At 41.1% G+C, this 21,105-nt stretch overlaps 1 protein-coding gene across 4 annotated transcripts in view; it reads left to right on the forward strand.

Annotated features, from left to right (window-relative positions):
* The first annotated feature begins 3,502 nt into the window (after window positions 1-3,502).
* The window catches only part of TRIM2 (tripartite motif containing 2), a 69,139-nt gene continuing 51,536 nt past the window's right edge, over window positions 3,503-21,105 (forward strand). For 2 of the 4 annotated variants that reach the window (XM_082316100.1, XM_082316097.1), the window contains exons 1-2: window positions 3,503-3,625; window positions 4,795-4,965. The gene's annotated coding sequence lies outside the window, so the exon portion shown is untranslated. The remainder of the gene's footprint in view (window positions 3,626-4,794; window positions 4,966-21,105) is intronic. The other 2 variants (XM_082316098.1, XM_082316099.1) reach the window with 1 other exon arrangement.

Below are 21,105 nucleotides of genomic sequence, written 5' to 3' on the forward strand. Positions count from 1 at the left end.
CAGATGCAGAAAACTTAAAATGTTTCCTTTTTTTGCCCATCAGAATCTTTATCCTATCCAATTTTTTTTTCCTAGGAAATCAAATTTTTACTATGTTTTCAGAAACTTGCATTTAATTAAAATAAAGCCTCACCTTCCTTTGGAAAATACATTTCAATAAAACATTTTAGTGCTTGCTGGAAATCAAACAAGGGGTTACAGGAGCTTTTGGGACCTTGTGTTTAAGAGTGGCATAGTTTTAGGGCTCATAGTTCTAGGTCTCACCTAGCATGGATGGTAGCTTCTGGGGATGACAGCCAGCTTTCTGCTTATGAAAAAGAAGGTGGTGATTCTGGTCTCCACCTCCTTCCCTCTCCTGCTTCCAGCCACATGTGTTTGTTCACTGCTTCCCTCCGCTGGCTCTTGCACTGTTTAACATGGCAGGGAGATGAGTCAGATTATTAACCTGTCTGAAAAACATATCCAGCAAGACAGATTTGGTCTGTGAGCTTCCACACCATTCCTGGAACATGTGTAAGGGAGGGGGCAGGCCTGTCCAGCTAGGAATGGCGATGAGGAGAGGGGGCAGGATAACCTTTTGGTAAAAGTAAGCTGTTAAATCAGCTTGGCCATCTCACTTATCTGGTGCCTGAGTTGGTACCACTGGCAGTGCTGGTAACAATTTTCCTGCGTCATACAAGGCTTAAGGACAAAGAGGCAGCTTCATCCTTGGCATAATTCTACGAGTGGAGTCTCAGGAGTTATACCCAGGGTGACTTTGTCTAAAGTGTGCCTTTTCAACACAGTCCACTAAATCAGCTCATTCTTGCTCTCTCTTTTGTTTCTTTATTTGTGGCTACACTGAATTAGCATCTTAAATAAATTGCCATGGGAATCAGAGACGCAATAGCTAGCTTGCTTTCTCTTGTGCATCTACAAACAGTCTTTTCATAGCAGTCTTTTCACAATCTCATGTACAGTGTTTGGGCACTTGATCTATATCCATCAAGGGCTTTTGATGCCTATCCTGTTCCATAAAAAAAAAAAAGCTAACAGTGTAAGGTACATAACATATGGTATATGGTTGATTGATAGAAAATTTCTAGCACGTGTAATTTATATATGTAGATGAAACATCTCCCTTTCTGGAGTGACTTGTTATCTATTTATTGCTCCTCACTCTCATTCTGATACATTATTTCTATATTTTGTAACACGTGGATTGTAGAAAAGAAAGAAGAATAGATAGCTTGATTGGATGAAGCAGGGCATTCTCTGCATAGAGGACAAGGTAGAAAAAGAGAGCTTTGTAGGAAAAGAGAAGGCTGAAAAGACAGGCCTTGTGATGAAGAGAGCTGTGGGAGCGGATCAATAAGAAAGGAGAAACTCTGAAAAGGCCTTGAAACTCAGGACAAGAAAGCATGGCTTTCATGGGGATGTAGGCAATGTGGCTGGGGTATGGAACAAAAGATGACCTCAGTTGCTGAATTTTCTGTGGAGAACAATGTAGGTGCATTGGGAATAAGATCCAGGCTCAGTAATCAAAATAATTAAAGTAATCAAATACTGTGATCACATGGTGGATCTGGGCAGAGATTTACGTGTTAAAAATACTAGAAGAAGAGAGCTCTGGTAAAATAATGTTGTTAATGTGGGTAGTACAGGGTTAACTAAGCAGGAAATCTGGATTAAAATATAGGCAGTGGAGGTTATACGCTTGGGTGGCAGCTGATGGAGCCGTGCAATTGCACCAGAATCTCAGATATCATTGAAGAATGTGCCTAGCATGTCTCACTGTGAAGAAAAACTTGCAAACGTGACCCCAGCACATTGTGATGCAGCAATATGTGCCAGAACTCGTGCACAGCCTGTCAGCAGAAGCTGCGATATGCCTGCCCATCTGAACGAGGTGCTAACTTCAGCATCTGCTACTGCAGGGGGCTCAGCTCCTTTACCAGAGCAGAGGGGGAGGGAAATGACTTGTGCCAAGATTATACAGTAATGAATGTAGTGTGATTGGCCTGCTTTAATTTGCTCCCGGAAAAGGATCTTAAAATTAGGAGCTGTCAAGGAATTTAATACAGTATGCCTAAAACACAGGGTAAAATACGGGACCAGAGAAAAGCAGAAAGCTGAAAAATAGAAATGCATGCTTATAAATCATTGACATAATAGTACAGGAACCTGCACAAGTAAATAGGAAAAGCTGGATAGAATTAGGATGCCTTGGGAGTGTGAGAGAGGAAGAGGTAGATGCTGAGAGAAGAATTAATCAGAAAGGTCAGAGAAAAAACGGTGAAAGCCAAAAAGATGGCATGTTTTTAAGGACGATTTTAATTATTTCCAAAGCAGAAAAGAGCTCAAAGATGCTGAGGCTGAAGTACAAAGCATGATATTTATGCAGGGGGTTATTATAAGAGACTTGATGAGACTGATTTTGGTGGCAGACAGGCCTCACAGCCAAACTAGAGGCATAAGAAAGTAGGACAGAGCTGGGATGAAATGGGATCAGCAGCTGTAAGCGGGGTATTCAATTAACTAGGAACAATTCACTTCAAACAACAAAGGAGAGAGGAACTTGGGGAGACAGGTGGGATCATAGATGGCTGAGGCAAGATCAGAAGGAGCTTAAATTTCAGGGAGTATTCACTCCATGCAATTCCTCTTCTGTCTCTTTGTTAAGATCACTAAACCGACAGAGAAGTATTTGCTTCTGTGCTACATTGCCTTTCCTTGAAATGACGGGGTGGGGGGTGTGTGGACACAGGACAGAGGGGGGCACAGTGTGCTGGTGAAGAGAAGGAAGACCCAGTACCTCCACTTTTGACAGCAGTAAGTTGCTAGATCTGCTTGGTTGTCTCACAGAACCTTACCCTAAGGTGCCTATGTTGTGACCGTGCTCTTTTGGGGAGATCAGGACCAAAAGAACAAGCAGTTAAGGTGCAGGTGAAGAGAAGCAATCATAGGAGGATCAATGAAGGTCGGGGGGGTCAGGTCAAGAAGGCCAGGGTAAGACATTTGTGACAGAGAAGTGAGAAACCCCAGTGTCAGCAAATGAAGTGTGTTAGGAAGCATGCAAATAAGAAAAAGGACGGAGAGAAGAAAAATCAGACTTTGCAAGGGAAACTTCTTTACAGTGAATATGGGCTAAACTTAATTCACAGGTTTTTTGTTAGTTTGTTTGTTCATTTGATTGACCTAAAAGGAACAATGCATTGGGGATGCTTGTGGGTTTTCTGAAAGTGTTTGTATGAATACGCAGCAAATATGTGCTTTTCCTGAAGTGACTTACAGATTTTTTTCCTTCCGCCTTAAGTAGTTTACTGCCTAGCAGTAAACCGTCAAGCACTAGCCCTTCCTAGTCAGTCCCTCTTGTTCCCCTACTTAAGAACGAAACACAATATCTTGAACACCCAGAATGCGAAGAAGCTAATCATTGGCTCACATTGTGGCTGGCAGGGCAGGCCCGCCTCTTTGGCTTGTGCTGACAAGCTGTTTATGTTTGTGCAAGGCCACCCTTTAACTCAGCCGCCTGATGGCCATAATGGGACCAACTGTCTGAATGCTGCAGGGAGCTAAACCTTCTGATCAGAGGCACAGTGAATTTCAGTCTCTGATACTCCTGCGTGGAATCTATGGAACACTAGTAAGTAGCCTTCTGTCTCGTTGTGGCTTTTCTCATAAGACTAAGGGCATGTTTTAGCAAGGCAGGTAGGCACCGTCATTCAGAGAGGCAGCTATTAAAGTATTTTCCTCTGTCTGAAGTAAAAGAGCAGCTACTTTGTATGCACTGTCATGACTACAAGGACTACATTATTTCAATCCTAAATGAGACCTTCCTAGGAGGCATGAGGGAAGAAGTTAATAGGGACACAACCCATTTAAACTTGCCAGGTTATTTTTTTTATATGACTTTAATTAATCTGCATCTAGTTCTCATTTTTAGCTGCATTTCCAGTATTTGATCATCCAGTCATGTTTCAAACAGCAGTTTTTGCAAGGTCATAAGTAGCGTTGTTCGGAAAAACGTGAAGGGGCTAGAAATAGGATACTATAAAATGAATGCTCCAAAAAATACTGATAGGTGCTGTCATATTCTAAGATATATGCCTAGCAGTAGAAAAAGCAGTCATGTTCAGAGATTTCAGTCCTCTTTGCTGGTTGCTATTAAGAAATGTTCACAGCTCCACAGAGCAAAAGACTGCAAAGATGGAACGAGCTTTTTGTGTCTTTAATACATCCTTTCTAATGTTCAGAATTTTAAATAAAATATTCCATGTTTGGACAGTATTCTTCAACTGAATCCTGCATTGCAAATATTGATGGACTTTTCACACTTTCTCTTTTACCCTTTACACCAGCAAAGAAAATCTTAATGTCCCTGTCAGAGCTGGATACCATGCAGAATCTCAGAACTAGTCTGCTTCTGAAGTTTTGGCAAGTCTGTGTCTAGATTTCATGTGGTAGCTGAGGAGCTCATCTATAGCTCTCATTTTATAAATGAAGAAAATAAAGATATGACTTTGCCATGATCATAGAGCAAAGTAAGTGTCAGCACTCAACAGTCTATTACTGAGATCACTGCACTATATTATTTATTTTTCTTCCTTTCATTTATTTTACAAATCCTATCAGACAGTGCAAATAATAGTAATTTCTAGGGGCGACTCTGTACACCTCACAGGGTTCAGATTGGCTAAGGAAGTACCTCATGATTTGGCTGCTTATCCAAACTACTATGAGATCAAAACCGGGTGGGAAGCCTCAAGCAGAGTAGGCTGCAGCAATATTTTTAGTTCTTCCTTCTTTTGGCAGGGCTGGAAGTGTCCCATATGGCACTATGACAGCACTTCAATATTGCCAGGATGGTCCTTTCTCCAGGGTACTTCTTCAGCTCTTTCCTGAACCAGAAGTGCCAGGATCTCCAGAAAATTCAGCTCAGGCTTTGAGTTCAAGACACCTGGGTGAAAAAAAGCAGCTGTGACTGTAAATAAGCATGTTCACTATGCCTCCTTTTAAAATCACAGGAATAACCTTACTTCTAAGTTTCAATCAGATCTTTGTTAGCCTTGAGTCATGCCAAGAAAATAAAAGCAAATCTGAAGCGAGGCCTGATGCCATGTTCTTTTCAGCTTGTCTAACTTGGCCCCTATGGATGCACCCAATAGGGGGATGCCCTGGGGGTTGTGCCCTTGTCTCTGCCATGCTGCTTGTGTTTTGGGGCTGTGCACAGCTTCTGCAGGCAGCCCTGATGCAGTCTGGAAACCTTTGGCTCAACTCTCCTACTCATCTATAATGCTTTTTAAGGACTGCACCATTCAATGAGTCTTGAATTGCAGAGAGCCAGTCAAGCAATGTTATCTGTGGGAAGCAGTGGCTAAGAGACAGTTAGACAGAAATTTTCAAATAAAACTGGTCAAATTATGGGCAGCTATTGTACTTAGTACATTTTAACTAGATGGGTCTCGATGCTCACAGTTGTTCAGCTCTGAGGCTGAGCCTCTTCTACAGCAATACAGTGCATGCATGATAGTGTATGAACTAAAGCTAATTACAGCAATAAGCTGCTTCTCTGCCAGACTGTGAACACAAGCCAGAGGTTTTCAGTCACTCTAAGTAGCAGATAGATACTGAGCCTTGATTAGTAAAATTGTTTTTTGTCTATATATCAAGAATGTAGGATCTCAGTACTTAAGTAACAATGAAAGCCATGAGACAGATACACATCAGGCATAAATACACACCTAGGAGGTTTTGCTGTGCTCTCTCAGTACATAGTTAGGAATAATCAATATGCTTACCACATTGTCTCTCTCTTGACTAAAGAAAGAACTCCCTTGTGCACCATGAGCTCAGAACAACATGGCTTGCTCTGTAGGGGCAGACTGTGCCTGTTTGATTTACATCAGGGTAAACAGGCGGAAGATTAAAATTGATTTGTCTTCCTCCCAGAGAGATAATTTTCAAGATGTATTCACAGGGCTTGCTAAAACAGGGTGCTGAATCAACAGCCTTCATGAAAAATTCCTGACTACTCTGAACTGCATGTGCTATAATTGTATTTTCTGATTCTGAGATCGTAGGCAGTTTGTGAAAACAAAATGATTTGCTAATACTCATTAACTGAGCTTTCAGATAGCCTGGGAAGCAGATAAGCATATCGCCCTCAATCTACAAAAGAGGGAAATGAAATCTGCAAGAAAGCTGGAAATAGAACTAAGATCTGCTTCTCAGGGCTGTGTTTTTACTGCAATTCATTTTCTTCCACTGGCTCTGTAGGTGTACTGTATGTTGACTGCGGGATCCCTTGCCAACATTTTCCTGTGGCTGAGTCTTTAGTCTACAGGCATGTTTGCAATATAGCTATTGTTCAGTTATTCAGCAGTTAATGGAAGGTATTAATTTGGGCTTGACTGAAACCCTGACCTCTTACCGTGACCTCGTACCAGTACTTCCCAAATATACTTATGGTTACCAGATTACAAAGCCTGTAACGTTGAATCTGATCTACTAGATTTCCCCATCTTTGCCCTTGAGAATGTCAGACAAGCTCCCAGAACTGATTGGTTTCTCAGGAAAGAACAGCTCTCTAGATTAATAAGAGTTTTGAGTTACCAGAGCTGTAATTCATGATACTAAGCATTTGAATTCTTAGTGAAAGCAGGAGGCTTTAAGGGTGCTTTTCATCTCAGGGATTCAGCTTGTTAGCAGGTGCTCTGCTGATGTGTCCTATCTGCTTGACACACATCAGATAAGGTTATGATAAGAGAGAGACTGTGAGTAAAATACCACGTGCCCCCCTCCCATCAGCTGTTTGAGTCTGACCAGAAAACTGAACTGCCAGGTAACAGGAAAAAGTCTGAAAGAAGCAGTGGCAGCCTTCTCTCAGGTTTGGACAGACTTCCTTGTAAAATCACTCACCGTCAGTACTCGGGTCTCTGTAGGGATAGAGGCTGAGATTTGCAAACAACCCCTCCTCAGCTTTCTCGGACAAGTTGTCCTCTCTATTAAATCTGAACCCTTTGGCTAATATCCTCCATGCTAATATCCTCAACTTTCACCCACACCTGTGAAAGCTTTTAAAATCTTTCATTGTGGGGTTTGTTGTTTTGTTTTGGTTTTTTGTTTGTTTGTTGTTTTTTTTTTCCCAGGCCCATTTTCCTAGGTATTAGATTCTTTTCTAGCTAACGGATGCTGTTGCCAGTAAAGTGGAACATACTGGTTGGTTCTAAAAAATGAAAAATGCTAAGTATGCAGCCTTTTCTATTAAAAAAGAAAAAGCAGCAGGGTTGTAGTACTCTGATCTCACTCATACGTCAAGAGCAGAGGGTCTCCTACTGTATGCATTTTATTTTGGTGGTATTACTCAGAGAAAGCACTGCACTTAGGAAAGAAAAGGATTGCAAGGCAGGTTATACGTGCAAAATTCACCCCAGGACAATAGAGGAAGTTTCTCAAACAGGAATTTGCCACAGGGACAGTTCTGTAGGGTGGCCTGCCTGAAATATAATAGAAAACACAGGTCAAGAAGGAAAGAAAAAGGACCACTTCCTACCTTCCTTGCCTGTGGCAGAGAGTGAATTGCAGTAGCTAAGTGGTCTTCAGGTCTGTGCTGCCTTAAATCTGTATCTACCAGAGTCCACTGGTTTCTTTGACTTCTCTCCCTCCTGTCCGATATGCCTGGCCTCCCAGCTGGCCAGCAATGCTGAAGGACACAAGCATCAGGGGTGCACAGATACTTGTACTGGCTGTGCTCTGTTACTCTGCTGGGAAGATGTTCCCTTGGACTCCATAGGCAAGCTCTAAGCTTTCTTCTTACTGGAATCGCTGGGTTACAGAACAGGCTCTCTGCATGGCTGCATTGCTGTGATATGTGTAAAAGGCAGAGTCTTGCAAACTACCTTCTTTTAGGGTACATACAGGACTGGTATAAAATGAACTGCAGCCTCCAGATGGCCCACCCAGATTCCTCTCTCTAGCTCACCTCTCTCAGGCCCAGAAAGCAATTTGTATCCCAGTATGTGCTCAAGTAGGCAGGAAATATTATAGATGCTACTGCTCCTTCATCTATGAAGGAGCTTTTAAATGTTTCAGTTTCCTTCCTTTTTGCCTGTGCAGCTGGGCCAAAGGTCTAAGAAAGCAGCAATTTAAGGTTGTAGCGTAAAATGTCCCTAATGGAGTGGGTAGCTTGTTGCGTTCTGTCCTGGTTGCTGCTGTCTAAAAAAAAATTATCACAGCTGTCGTCGGCCTTTCCCTCTTATCACTGCTCATTCACAACATGTGAAACTGAGAAGCATAGTACCCATAAAGACTCAAGGATTGCACTGCAGTTTCCCTCATGAAATCAAATCGTACTGGGGCTTGCTTTCTTCCTGACCTCTTTCTCCTTACGCAGCATCTTCACTTGACACTTTACCTAATGCTCCCTAAGCTATAGTATAACCCCCTAATGTACCCTGACAGTCAGATGTTAATGTTTGTTATAGTAATAATCTGGCATGGAATTCTGCAAGTCTTACTCTCGCAAAACTCCTGCTAATGGCAATAGGGGGACTGGTTACTTAGGGGCTGAAATGGGGCTCTGAGAATTGCAATCTTTTCTTATATGTGTAGTTTAATTTCTGCTTCTGATTGGGATGCTTAACTTTAGACTGGTACCTTTGGCCTTCTTTTAAATTAGTTTTTGACTGTGTAAGAGCAAGTTGGTAGGTTTTTGATGGGGGTTAATATTAACTCTGGCACTGCAGTGGCTGAACTTTCAGCATATTTCAGTTTTCAGACATTGCCTTCGTGAGACCATCTGTCTAAAGAAATCTGCCTCCTTCTCTCCATTTTCCCCATCATTTTCTCCTGATATCCACTCTCCTCTGTCACTTTGAAACTTATGCTTCACACTCCTATACACTTTGGGACCCAGAGCTACATCAAAACGTTTCCTTGTTTCACCGTGGCTATGGAAATTGTTATGCTGTCACACTCCAATACACAGATGGGAAAATGTGAGCCAGGGCTACTGCGGCTCTGACTGCAAAAAAGAGGATACAAGAGTGGGAAGAGACCACCATGTGGACTGAAAGAGCAGGGGCAGCATTCTTGTATATGCATGCAGGTACCCAAATTAGGGTATTCTCAGCAGAGATGTCTTGTATTCCCACCTGCCCCAAAGCCCTGCACAGCCTTAAGCCTCTCAGCCTTTCACTCTGGCTTTTAGTGTCTCCTAGCCTGAGGCCCCTCATCCTTAGACCCAGTCCCCAGCTCCTGCCAGAGCATCTAGCTCCTCCCTATGGTCCAGGACCCCCTGCCTCAACCACATAGCCTCTTCACCCTTCTGCCACAACTCCTCTCCTCCCATCCTAGAGCTACCTTTTTTTCCCAGGCTTCCCAGATCCCATCCTCCTGAACCTCTCTGCTCCATGCCATTTAAGATGCTTGTTCTCCCTTGCAGTCCTTAAAAGCTTCCCCATAGCCCTTTGCTCTTTGCCATATTCTCCTCCTACTCTCAGTCTTCCTCACTACAGCCCAGTGTTTGCAGTCTGAGAAACCGGGGGCTGTTTCTTCTCCCTTAGAGTTTCAGGTTCTTCAGTGCAAAGATCTCAACATACCTTCTTTTTCCTCTTTCTTGTTGGACTTGAAGGCAGGAAAGTAGGACAGGTCCAGGGTAAACCAGGCACACACTAGCCCTTTGTATGCTGTAAGAATGGATAGCTCTAGGCAAGGTCAGAGAAAGACTAAGCCAATAAATAAATAAGCATGGTATATTTTTTAGAAAATGTAGCCCTTTCTATTTCTCTTGGCAAACAAAGTGTCCAGTATTGAACACATCTTGTGAAACAACTTCAGGCCCAGAGCTGCTTTTGAACTGTTTGCTGTGATTCTTCACGTGCTCATTTTTTTGTGTTACTGGTCACATGGTAACATTTCTGATTCTTGGATGAATGATGTTTTCAAACAAAAAGAGGGATTTGGACACATTACTTTTGGTTCAGAACTTTTCATGATTGCAGTCATATGAAAATGTATTACATCAGTGTTTCCTGGATACTTTTGAAAGAAAGCTACTTATGTGAGTGAAAGCTTATGAAAAACAGTAATACTGAGACATCACCATTTTATAGGAGCCAGGGCTGGTGGTTGATTTCTGAGAGTGGCAAACTATGATTCAGGGCAGTAGAGAGCAGAAGCGTGAGCCTGGCACAGGCTGAGTGTATGCCAGTGTTTAAGGGTCATGGTTGCCACAAAGTGCGACTTAGAGCTTGAAGCAAGATTCCAGTCAGGAGAAGCGTGGGGCTTACCTGTCTAATGTTTCACCGTATATTTTCATAAGCAGCTTGAGCATTTGGCTCTCAGTCTTCTTTCTTCCCCTGCTCCGGTCCATAATGGCCCACGTCTGTGTCAGCTGCAGCACTCAGCGGACCCCTGTGAGCTAATTCACCTCACTCACCTTGCAGAAAATTGATGCATTTTGTCATGGGTCAGTTTTCTGCCAGGCGATGAACTGTATCTGTTCACTGTGAGTCCAAGAAGCACCTCAGTGCGAGGTAAGAGGTGGGAGTGTACAGCCAGAGGGGAAAAGGGAACCTTTGAAAACAGTCTAATGTTTGTCTTTTGAAATTACATCCTTCCCATATTTGACCTTCCCTGATGAAAACCACTGGGACACATGCATTGCATATTGTTTGCTGTCTTGTTACTTAAAGAATACAAAGTATCCAGCCATTAACTCCTGTACTGTGGGCTTCAGGGTGGGAAAAAGGGACCACCATTCCAGCTCACTTAGAAGGGAAAAGGCTGCATGTCTGTCACCAAAGCACTCAGAATGAGATTATGTGCCCCAGGCAAGCCCAGATCCTTGCAGTCACAGATGTTAGTGAGAGCTGATGGGGGGAAAAGTGGCTTAGTGCTATGCTTATTCTCCCTTTTTTCTGGGGACAGCCAGGGGCTACTGCAGGCTGTGGTGAAAACAGCAGCAGCCATGGGGCTTTTTCAACGATGACATCAAGGTTATAATGCATTATGGTTTTGTCTGAGCTGTGTATTTTCTTTCTGTAAAAAAGAAGTGATACATTATAAAGCAAAATAACAAAAGCACTGAAACAGCCCAATCCTCATCTAACAGTAGGAGCAGGCTGCAAAGGATTATCACATTATATTATCTCTTTGGAAGATCAGCTGACAATTATGTGCCTTTCTGGAGGGAGACAGGCTTTTGCCAAACTCAAGTCGCTGGGCACCAAGCTGAAGTACTAAAATAAAATACATAGTAAGTGAGGCTAGACCAACTGAATACAAGCTTAGCATCTGAACCCAGATCTAAGATATTCCATGTGCTGGCTTTAAAGTGCTGGTGGTAAAATGACTTCTAATATCACAGCTAATTCATCTTTTAAAAATGGATTATTGTCAGTGCCAAAATCTACAGTATTTTATTTCATCAACAGTAAGTGAACTGTGTCTCAGTTTATCAGACTTGTGGTTTTTCAGTCTGTACAAAGCCTGCCAGCTTGTTTGCATCAGAAGATTCATCTAGGACTTAAACTATGACCGACTAGAAATCTGCATAAACATATTTAAAATCCTACACCAAGTAGTCTGCTGCTAAAATGAAAGGTTGAACACATAGCTGTGGTGCATCCATGGCTCGTTAATCTGCCATCCTGAGCTTCTATCATTCAGGCAATTTCACAGATTCAAATTAAATGGCAAGGGGTATCCTCCACCAAACCCAGACCTTTCACCTGTCACTTTCTCAGTATTTAAACTGCAAAAGAACAGGATGGAAAAACAGGTTGCTTTCATCTATACCTTTGCAGCTCAGCAACCCCAATACAACCACACTAGGCTAGATGGGAGCAGAATCCAGGCCAAGAGAGGTACATATTCTGCCACCTACTGTGCATCACAACCTGTCTGTCACTGACTGAGGAAGGGCACTTTTTCCTTGCTTTAATGAACACGCAATGTGGTTTAAAAAAAACCTTTCAAGAATCTACGTACAAAGCTGCATATAATCAGTATAATCAATATCTAAGCTGCATCCTTCTTTGCTCTTGCCCTACTAACATTGCTAACATAGTTGATCTTGGTGAAAAATCAGCATTGTTTTCTACTTATGTGGAAAATATCAGGGTTGTTTTGTAGCTGGCATTTGAAAACATCCTAAATGGAAGCTGCCATTTTTCTGAGAAGGCAAGTTGCTCCTAGCAGATTGTTTTCCCTATCTGATCTGTTCTTTGTTGCCGTCTTTCCTATATGAAGCTTTCTACAGTAAATTTTCTCTTACCATCAAACTGATTAGTATCTGCCATCTCCATTTCTCCAAAAAACTAACATCCCTGTGCTAGATAGGAACATGGTGCTTGACTGCCTCAAAGTTCATGGAGACAGAGTGTGAGAAACTGGGCATCAAATGATGCCTTAGTAATACCCAGGGAACAGTTGTGCATGCAACAGTGAGGGGGACGCACAGCCAGCCTGTCTGGAGGCAGGAGCCATCTATGAACAGTAGGATGCTGCTAGCCCACATGGATGATACAAAGGAGGAAATGAAGAACAGAAAAGAAGGGAGAAAAAGATGGCGAATAAGAATGATCCCTGGAGGCTGGAAAATGAAGAGTCATTTAAAATCAGTCTTCTATTTCTGAATTTTCAATTTTCTTGATGTTTTCTTACACAGTTGTTATTTGTGAAAACAGCCTTTGATGTAAATGGACTGGAGTGTTTTTCTGAGACAACAGATATATTGAAGAGTACCTGAGAGATCAGTGTAAATTAATGCAGTTACTCCTCAGGGGGAAAAACATTCAGTCAGCATGAGCATCACAAACTGAAAGTGGTTATTTCCACCTACTCTCCACTTTAACACCATGTCTCACCAAAAGAAGAGTTCTTATTCCAAAGAGAACAGTCATTCAACTTCTCTTATACTGTGACAGTTCAGCGCGGAAGAGAGCCTACATGTCTAGAAAACCACACAAGGACTACTCTGCAGTACCCCATGAAATAATTTCTGGCTCCAGACCTGGAAGTCTGCTCTACCAGGATCAAGTCCTTTGATTTCATGGAAAATATCAGTCCTGATAAAAACAAGATGTAGTCAGTTCACCCTACTAGTTTACTAAGTGAGAGAAGAATAAGTCAACAAACCTTGTTTACTGCTCTTTCAAGAAAAATATTATTTGCTTCAGCTGACATCTGTGCATATCAAGTGTTTTGCTGATTACTGCCTTGATGGGAGAACAGAACAGAAGAGAAGAAAAATGCTAGAATGCAGGCCAAAGATGCACAACTGTGGTAGCAGCTGAGCAGTAGGGCAAATGAAATCTGTTCTCATGTACCTCTTGTTTGTGTGCGGTGCTCTGGTGTCTAATAATATGACTGAGCTCATGTGTAGCCTTTTACATTGGATCACTAGATTGTATTTCACTCATGTGGAGGGCTGCCTGTTTTCACAAAAGCCGTAGGAATATAATACCTTATTATAGATCTCTAGCATTCTACCTGATTTGACTGAAACTATTCAATGGGTTATACAACTATTGGAAGGAATTGTGACAGCACAGGCAAAAATACATGTAAAGAAAAATTGTTTATAGTTTTCTCCTTTGCTTCTACTGATTAGAGAGTCTTGATTTTTTGTTTGTTTGTTTGTTTTTTTAAATAATTCAACTGCTTTTGACATTAACAGTCGAGTCATGTCAATCCTGGATCCAGGGATCCAGGTACGAGATAAGCAGACAATCAGCACAATCCTAATTGAGCAAAGATGAAAAACTGAGCAAGTGACAAGGCTCAGGACTCTTAGGCAGTGTTTACAATGGTGGTTTTATTTTGTTAATGACTCACTGTACTGATTCACCCATGCTTTAGTGAAAGCTGCCTCGTTTAGAGATTCTCACTGAGATTCAAATAGAGTAAGATTATTCCCAGTAGAAAAGCTTGCAAAAGTCCCCTGGCAAAACTAAAGACTAAATAAAACTTGATATTTTAAAGTAAAAGAACATGCAGATAACAACAACTTCCATTTTAAGCAATGGCAAAACTTTTTTTTATCCACCATAAAATTGTTTTTCCCATTTTTTATTGGGAAAACAATATGTTATTTAGTACTGACTCAAAAGCCTTGAGGTATCCAAAAAGACAGGTGACCCCTCAAGCCTCTGGTACCTGAATTTAATCAGGGCAGTAGACTTTAAAATAGCTGAAAATAGGGACTGAAAGTCACTTAGAAGCTTCAAGTCATGGACTTTCACCGGGTGCTTTTCAAAATTTTGCTTGTGATACTTTTGGTAAAATGTTCATTCTTGTAATTAATGGATCAGATCACCCCAGAGGTTCTCTATCAAGCAACTGTCCACTGACTCTGAGAGTTGCTGCCAAACCAAACCACCACCAAAACAAAACCTCCCAGCACAATAGATTTGCTTCTCACCTGGAAGCATTTAAAGGATGTAAGTGGATCAGCATTCACTTCCCTGTTTATAAAACCCAGGTTGTTCTAAATGACTTACTAAACTGTTGAACTATTCCAAGTAATGCACTGGATTTTCCTCCCCGTCCAGAGAGGCTGTTTGTGCTGGGAGGGAGGGCCGCAGGGTTGGTTTGTTTCCACGGGGAGGGGGAACCCAGCCGCCACCTTCCTGAGCGGTGTGTGGTGCTCTCGGCTGCTGGGGGCTGCCTGGGGGAGCAGTCAGTCATCTGCAGGCGGGAGACCATCCCAGCATGGGGCTGGCTGTTTATTTTCAAAGCCTTTGTATCTCAGGTTACTTGTAAGGCTGATGCTCGGGGAGTTCTGCTAAAACTGGACTGTATATATTCCCTGGTTTGCCTGTAATTTGCAGCTTATGAAAACCAGATGGATGACTCCGTGCTCTGCAAGTTAGTACAGGGATGGAAGCTTCTGACATAAGAGCAGCTTTTACAGAAAACACTGAGTTAAGAAGATTCAGGCTCAAGCTAGATTGCTTCTTCCCTCCCCCCCTTTTGTCTATTTTTACTGCATCATTGGTATGTGTCCAAGGAAAGTCGGCCATATCATTCGGAAATACAAGGGGATAAACTTTTGACTGTCGGATCTCTTCAGGCTGAGAGACTCCAGAGTAAATGAACTGGGAGAGAGAGAATTAACAGGAGAGATTTCTTTAGGTGAACTTTTTTGATTGTGTGCTCTGCCATCAGCAGTGTAAAATAACGAAGAAACTGCAGCAGTCCTTTCCCACTGCCTTTTAAATAATGTAAGTTACTGTTTCACACTCGTCTCTAACTGTCTGTGTGGTTTTTCTGCTTTCGAGTATTTTGTGAGAGCAGCGGTTTTACAGTGAGTGAGCTCTTGCCAGGAGCTCTGCTATGTGAATGAGTGAATCGCTTTGTCTTTCTTTCTCTTCTTTAAGTCAGGGCAGTAGCGGGGAATCCGAGCAGTTTGACACCACCTTTCTTTGACAGTCGTGCTAGCTCGGCTTTAGATGGCTGTCGAAACCTTTAAACCTTTTCAGCATTTGTGCAGAAATTTGTTTGTAGTTGGCAAAAGACAATAACAAATGTTTTGATTGAACTACGTGTGTCAGGGCTTGCTGTAAGAGCAGGCGTTTCAAAGGGGATTGTGTGATGCTGTGTAAACAGGACGGGATGTGACAAGGGAAAACAAATGTTTCCTGCTCTTTAATATTTAAAAGAAATAATTGAAAGAGAGCCAAGGAGTTTGCCTAGTAAAGAAATAGTGATGTTTATTCAAAGCAAAATAACGACTCTGTAAATCTGAGAGGACAATGCCAAGGTCTAATTAGGAGAGAGAGTTTACTTTTCACAGGTGTTCAGTTTTTGAAGTTGGCAGTTGGCATCAATGTTGCCGTATTCTGTTGTTGTGCTTTTGTGAAGCGTAACTCGAGCCATTGCCTGGTGCACAGCTCTCCATAGGTTACTTACGTTGGTTGATTTCCCCCCTTTTACTTTATTTTACTATTTTCAAAATGCAGCCTAGGCAGACTGTCAGGCAGATTGATAGTTTTAAGTAAAAACAAGGGATTATAATGATAATGTATCAGGTAGTATACCAAGAATAACACACAAATTGCCCTGAACTAAAACATTCATTAGGCCAAAACAATTACATAGATGTTCATTTATATGGGGACAAATAAGAAAATTGTGGTGAAAGTACAATGACTAAATTAATATTTCTTAGATAAAGATGTGGCATAAGAAAAGTTACTTTCTGTTCCAGCCTTGGATTTTTTGTCTTTGAAGGCAATGGATTTATTACCTGGATAACAGTTCTGTGGCCAACTATTGTGATTTAATCACCAGAAGTTTTTTTCTTAAAATTCCACATTGCTGCTTGTGTGAGAACTGAAACTGAATTGACTGGCAATACTAATGAGAACTTCTAATGTGAATATTTGGAATAAACTTGGGAATATAAACTGTAGGGCCTGAAAAGCATATTAAAAGGTTTGGTTTGTTAAAATCTATATAAACGTGTTTATTTTAAAGCTAGTCCCATAATTTTCTGGAAGATGGACTCGTGATATCTAAAGCCTGGAGTGGTTATAGAGAGAAGGTACCAGGAAGCTACTGTACCTGGTCTTGGGACTGCATCATCCTGCTAGAAAACAAAGCCAGCAGAAAGAGGAGGTTAGTCCCTGTTTCCAGGGAGTTTTTGGGGGGGAATCATTCTGTTGGCTGCTGACGAAATAAGGCTTCTGTGCTTTGGCCTTCATCCAAAACTGGTTACCATAAACCAAAGGTTTCCTCAAACCTCTCAGCAAAGCATTTGACAAACCTGAGTTGTGAAGAAACTCCCTGGTCTGATCTGGACCTGCAGTGCCCACAGTTTGGCTATAAAGAACAGCTTGGGGTTTTCTTCATTGAGGGCTCATTTCAGTCCTTGAGATTCATTCTTTTTTATGGGAAATGGCTTTGATACACCTTTAATACACCACAGCTTTCCTCAGGGAGAAAGCTAAACAGAAATACTTTGTTGCTTCAAGGAGCACCACTAACACATGCTGCCTGAGGGCCAGAAGGAAACATGAAGTGGGTTTTATGACGGAACCAATTCTAGATTTGATTATAGGGTTTCTGGGAAGAGGGAAAAATTAAAACCATGGAAACATTTATTTCAGCCAACTGGGAAAAATCTTTTGGTTTCTTTGTGTAATTCGTAAAGGGAGACAGCAAATGTTATCATGCCAGATACAGAATAAAAAGTACAAGTATATATACGTTTAATGCCTTTTTGGGGGGGGTGTCTTAAATTTTCATCTTTTTCACAGAAGTTATTTTCCATGTACTAACTAGAATATACGAGTTCAGTGAAATCTTGGTTTTGAGGCTAGGTTTGAGACAAGCAGTGTCCATGGCCTCAGAGCACACACGAATGCTGTCTGAATTCTGCTCTGTCCAGCAGCATGCACAGTGTTTGCCAAATTAGACCTTACCTGGACAAAGACGACAATACTGCTGGGGGATTTCCCCAGCCCATGATAGTATTCTTTCTCTGGCAATCTCAGTTTTAGCTTGAAGGTCAGGTTGTTTACTGGAAAATCCCAGATAATTGGTGCTTGAAGCCATCGTGAAAACATGCTGGGCCTGTCTTTGCCTGATAGTGGAATTTCATTAACTCATAACAAAACTAGGATTTGGACAGCTTATATAAACACAGTGATGCTCCTGATTCCTTTGAGGAAAACTGGGGAATTAAATGAACTGAAAAGGTTTTGGGTGTCCTAATGCAGAGAACAAAGTGTTGTGCATTACTATAGTGAAGCTGAAATGTAATCATCTGCAAAAAGTATTAAACATAAACAGTTTTGCAGAAACATGTAATGCTGTGTCTAGACACATGAACTATTTATACAAAAGCAAAGGCACAGTGTACGGTAGGTTAGGATAAATCCTTGAGCCAAATGTAAAAGAATTGGATTTGATCAGTTGGCAAGCGTATTGTCTCATCAAAATTAAATGTGCCTGAGGATACAAGTGTAGCTAGTTTGAACTATTTGTTTATACACAGCAGCAAACACATATAATACTCCAAATAATAAATTCAGTTTATAAAGAGTGACCCTTAATACAACTGCATTATAGAAGGGAATAGCTCTTCAGATTTAAATAGTAGTTTTAAGGACAGTGCAATGTTTTGTATTTTAAAGAGCCATTAATTCCAAAGAATCTACAAATGTGCTGAAAACTCCAACACAGTGTTTTTCCACCATTTTTTATTTTTTGAGCCCTAAAAATTTTCTCCTGGAATTTAGCCCATCCATATTTTGCAGGGTAACATATATGAACGCGCTTTTTTTAGTCAGCTTTCAGGGACCACGTTGAAGAAGTCCAGTGACTGTCAGATTGAAATCCACTATTGCGGAACCTACACTTGCCTGACACCTTCAACCAAAATTAGATATGCTATTTCCAGAGACTGCAGGTTGTGGTTATGTTACTGCTGATGTTTATGGGTTAAAAAAAAGGGGGGGGGGGAGCTAACCATGTGACATGCATGACATGAGCTATTAAAAAAACAAGACTCTGAAACAAAATCAATATTTATTGAAAGGAATAAATGTTGGAAAGAAAATAATGATTGTTTGGAGGTTTCTAAAATCCTGAAGGGAAAAGAACAGGGCTTAGTGTACACATAAATAGACTTCACCTCTCTATACCTTTATTTTTGATATGTTACTTTTTAAGACACACTTACTTCTTCTGTTAGAATTGGGCCTGCTCTTGCATTTGTTATGTGACATGAACGGATTTGAGGCAGTCCCTTGGTGTGCTGTAAGGTTTATGTTAAAATGTGCCTGTAATGGAAAGAGCTGCTTGGTTGCAAACACTTAGCAAATGTAATTTGGAAGAATTCCTGTTTTGTGAGAAATTGTGCAAGATTTCTTGCTCTTCCTCTTTATTTTTGATCAACTGGAATAAAGTCCACCTCCCACTGAGTAAAACTGAGGTTGGCCTTTGGAGAGATGAAAATGGCATTTCATGTCAAACTTTCTGAATTGTTTTATTTCTATAAAGACCAGGTTTTATTTCTGTGGTTTAAATAACTAAATATTTATTGTGTACATTGTAGCATTAAAGACATTTGTCTTTGTTTTCTACCAAAGACTCTCTAGACATTTTCTGTCACAGAATCTGTAGACCTATCTGGGCATTGCATGTCATTCCTTCTAATAATTGGGGTGGTTGGCTATATTTGGATTGGGCATTGCTTATTTTGAAAGGTGAATTTAGTTGGAAGTCAGTAATTTAGTTTGATCACAGGAATAGCAGTTTGTAACTGGAATAGCATAAAGTGAAATAAATGACGTAACATGTCACTCTAAAGTACTGTGTGGGGACAGCCAAGGATCTCATCAGCTGAGAAGTCTGCTGGCAACCAGGCAGCCTTCCCACTTGCCAGCTGGACTTCAGGGCAATAACTCAAAAGCAAATCCCATTCAAAAGGAAGAATTGAAATAGCAATTGGAATATAGTTCTTGAGGTGCTGAACAGATAGTGTGGCAGGTAGATGTTGGCTGGCTCCATCCATATTGCTACTAGTTAGTTGCAGTAGGGTTAAAAGAGGCACAGCTAAATTAAGAAGGAGACTAATCATAGACATGTGAAAAATGTTAGCAGGATGTATTCTGGCACTTCTTACATTACATGGTGATCCTGCTTAACACAAGCATCAAAATATATCCTGTATAGCTGGACTGCTACAGTAGTTCACAAAGAAACTGCTGCTGGAATGGCTATGATGGTTTACTGTAGATATTAAATCTAGGCTATCATAACTTCAAGAATATGCCCTGCCACTAGGAGAAGACAAATGACTTAAAAATGTACTGTAATCGTGTATACCCTAAATATTCCTCTGGAAGAACTCTGGACAACTCTGCTTTTTATGGTCAGCACTTTTGCTCATGTGTAAAAGTATTATTCATTCTCTCTGACTTTAAAACCTTCTGAATATTACCAGTTTTGGATGCATTTTAGGAGCACTTAATTAGGTGGATGGTGATCTTCAGTCCTTATGCCAGGATGGATGCCCTCTGTGAAAGAGACATAAAGGTTGGAGTAGATGCAATTACTTTTGATCAGGTTTTAAATGCATGAGATGAATGTTCAGCAATCTGCCTGCTCCTAATCCAGTATGGATTTATTTGTCCTAGTGTTATTAGTCAGCCTAAACATGTGTATGATCAGTTTATTTCTGGGTGACTTTCTGTTTTTTTGTCATGTAAAGCTATTTGTTCTGTGCTACCATGAACTTCTGTTTTTGGTTATTTCCTTCTTTCAGCTCTGGAAACGTAGAGTGACAATCCCCTCTTTTTCTGCTGTTTTTTATGGGTGTTGAATGCTAGGTTTGAGGATATCCCTTCACTGAACTTGTAATTTGGAAAATTGTCATGTGTGGAGTGATGGCTTAAAGAAAAAGTGAAAGTTTTAGTCTCTACAAAGATTTATACTGTGCCTGCCTCCTTCTACGTGCAAGTTTAGTAGAACTTTGTTATTGTGAGCTTGAAGGTGTGTGGTATCTACCAGCATGTTTTGTGAAATGCCTAGGAGTTGATTTAGCAAGGAAAGAGCAGTGGCCAGATTATTCTGATCTACATAACTCTGACTAGTATGAAAACATAAATGGGCAAAGATGCTCCTCCACCTTGTGCAGAACAAAAACCCTCCAAAGCAGTGATGGAATCTTAAGCAAACGCACTTGACACGATTACTTACAGAACAACAACAACAAAAAAGATTGCAATCAAAAGATTTTGCTGAACTTGGAAATGCTCTTGAAAACACCCCAACAATTATGTTTTTGTGTGCCTCTGAATGCATTAATCTCTATAGCGGTCCTTGGAGAGACTAAGTATGTGTACCATATTTAGCCCCAGCCATATTTGGCCCATGATCTATACTATTAGAGAACTTGCATACTCCGTGAGAAACAGGACTTCCAAAAGAGCAGATGCCACCAGATTCAATGATGTCAGGTGTCTTCAAGGCCACCCTGGTTCTTCTGAGAACAGCTGTATGTTGTAAATACTGTAAATCGGGCTGCTTACAAATTCCTCAGAAACTAAAATGATCCCCAAGAATGAAAACTCAGGGCTGAGGAACAAGCCTTTTACAGCATACATAAAC

The sequence above is a fragment of the Platalea leucorodia genome (assembly GCF_965183815.1).
Source record: "Platalea leucorodia genome assembly, chromosome: 6".
Taxonomy (NCBI): Eukaryota; Metazoa; Chordata; class Aves; order Pelecaniformes; family Threskiornithidae; genus Platalea; species Platalea leucorodia.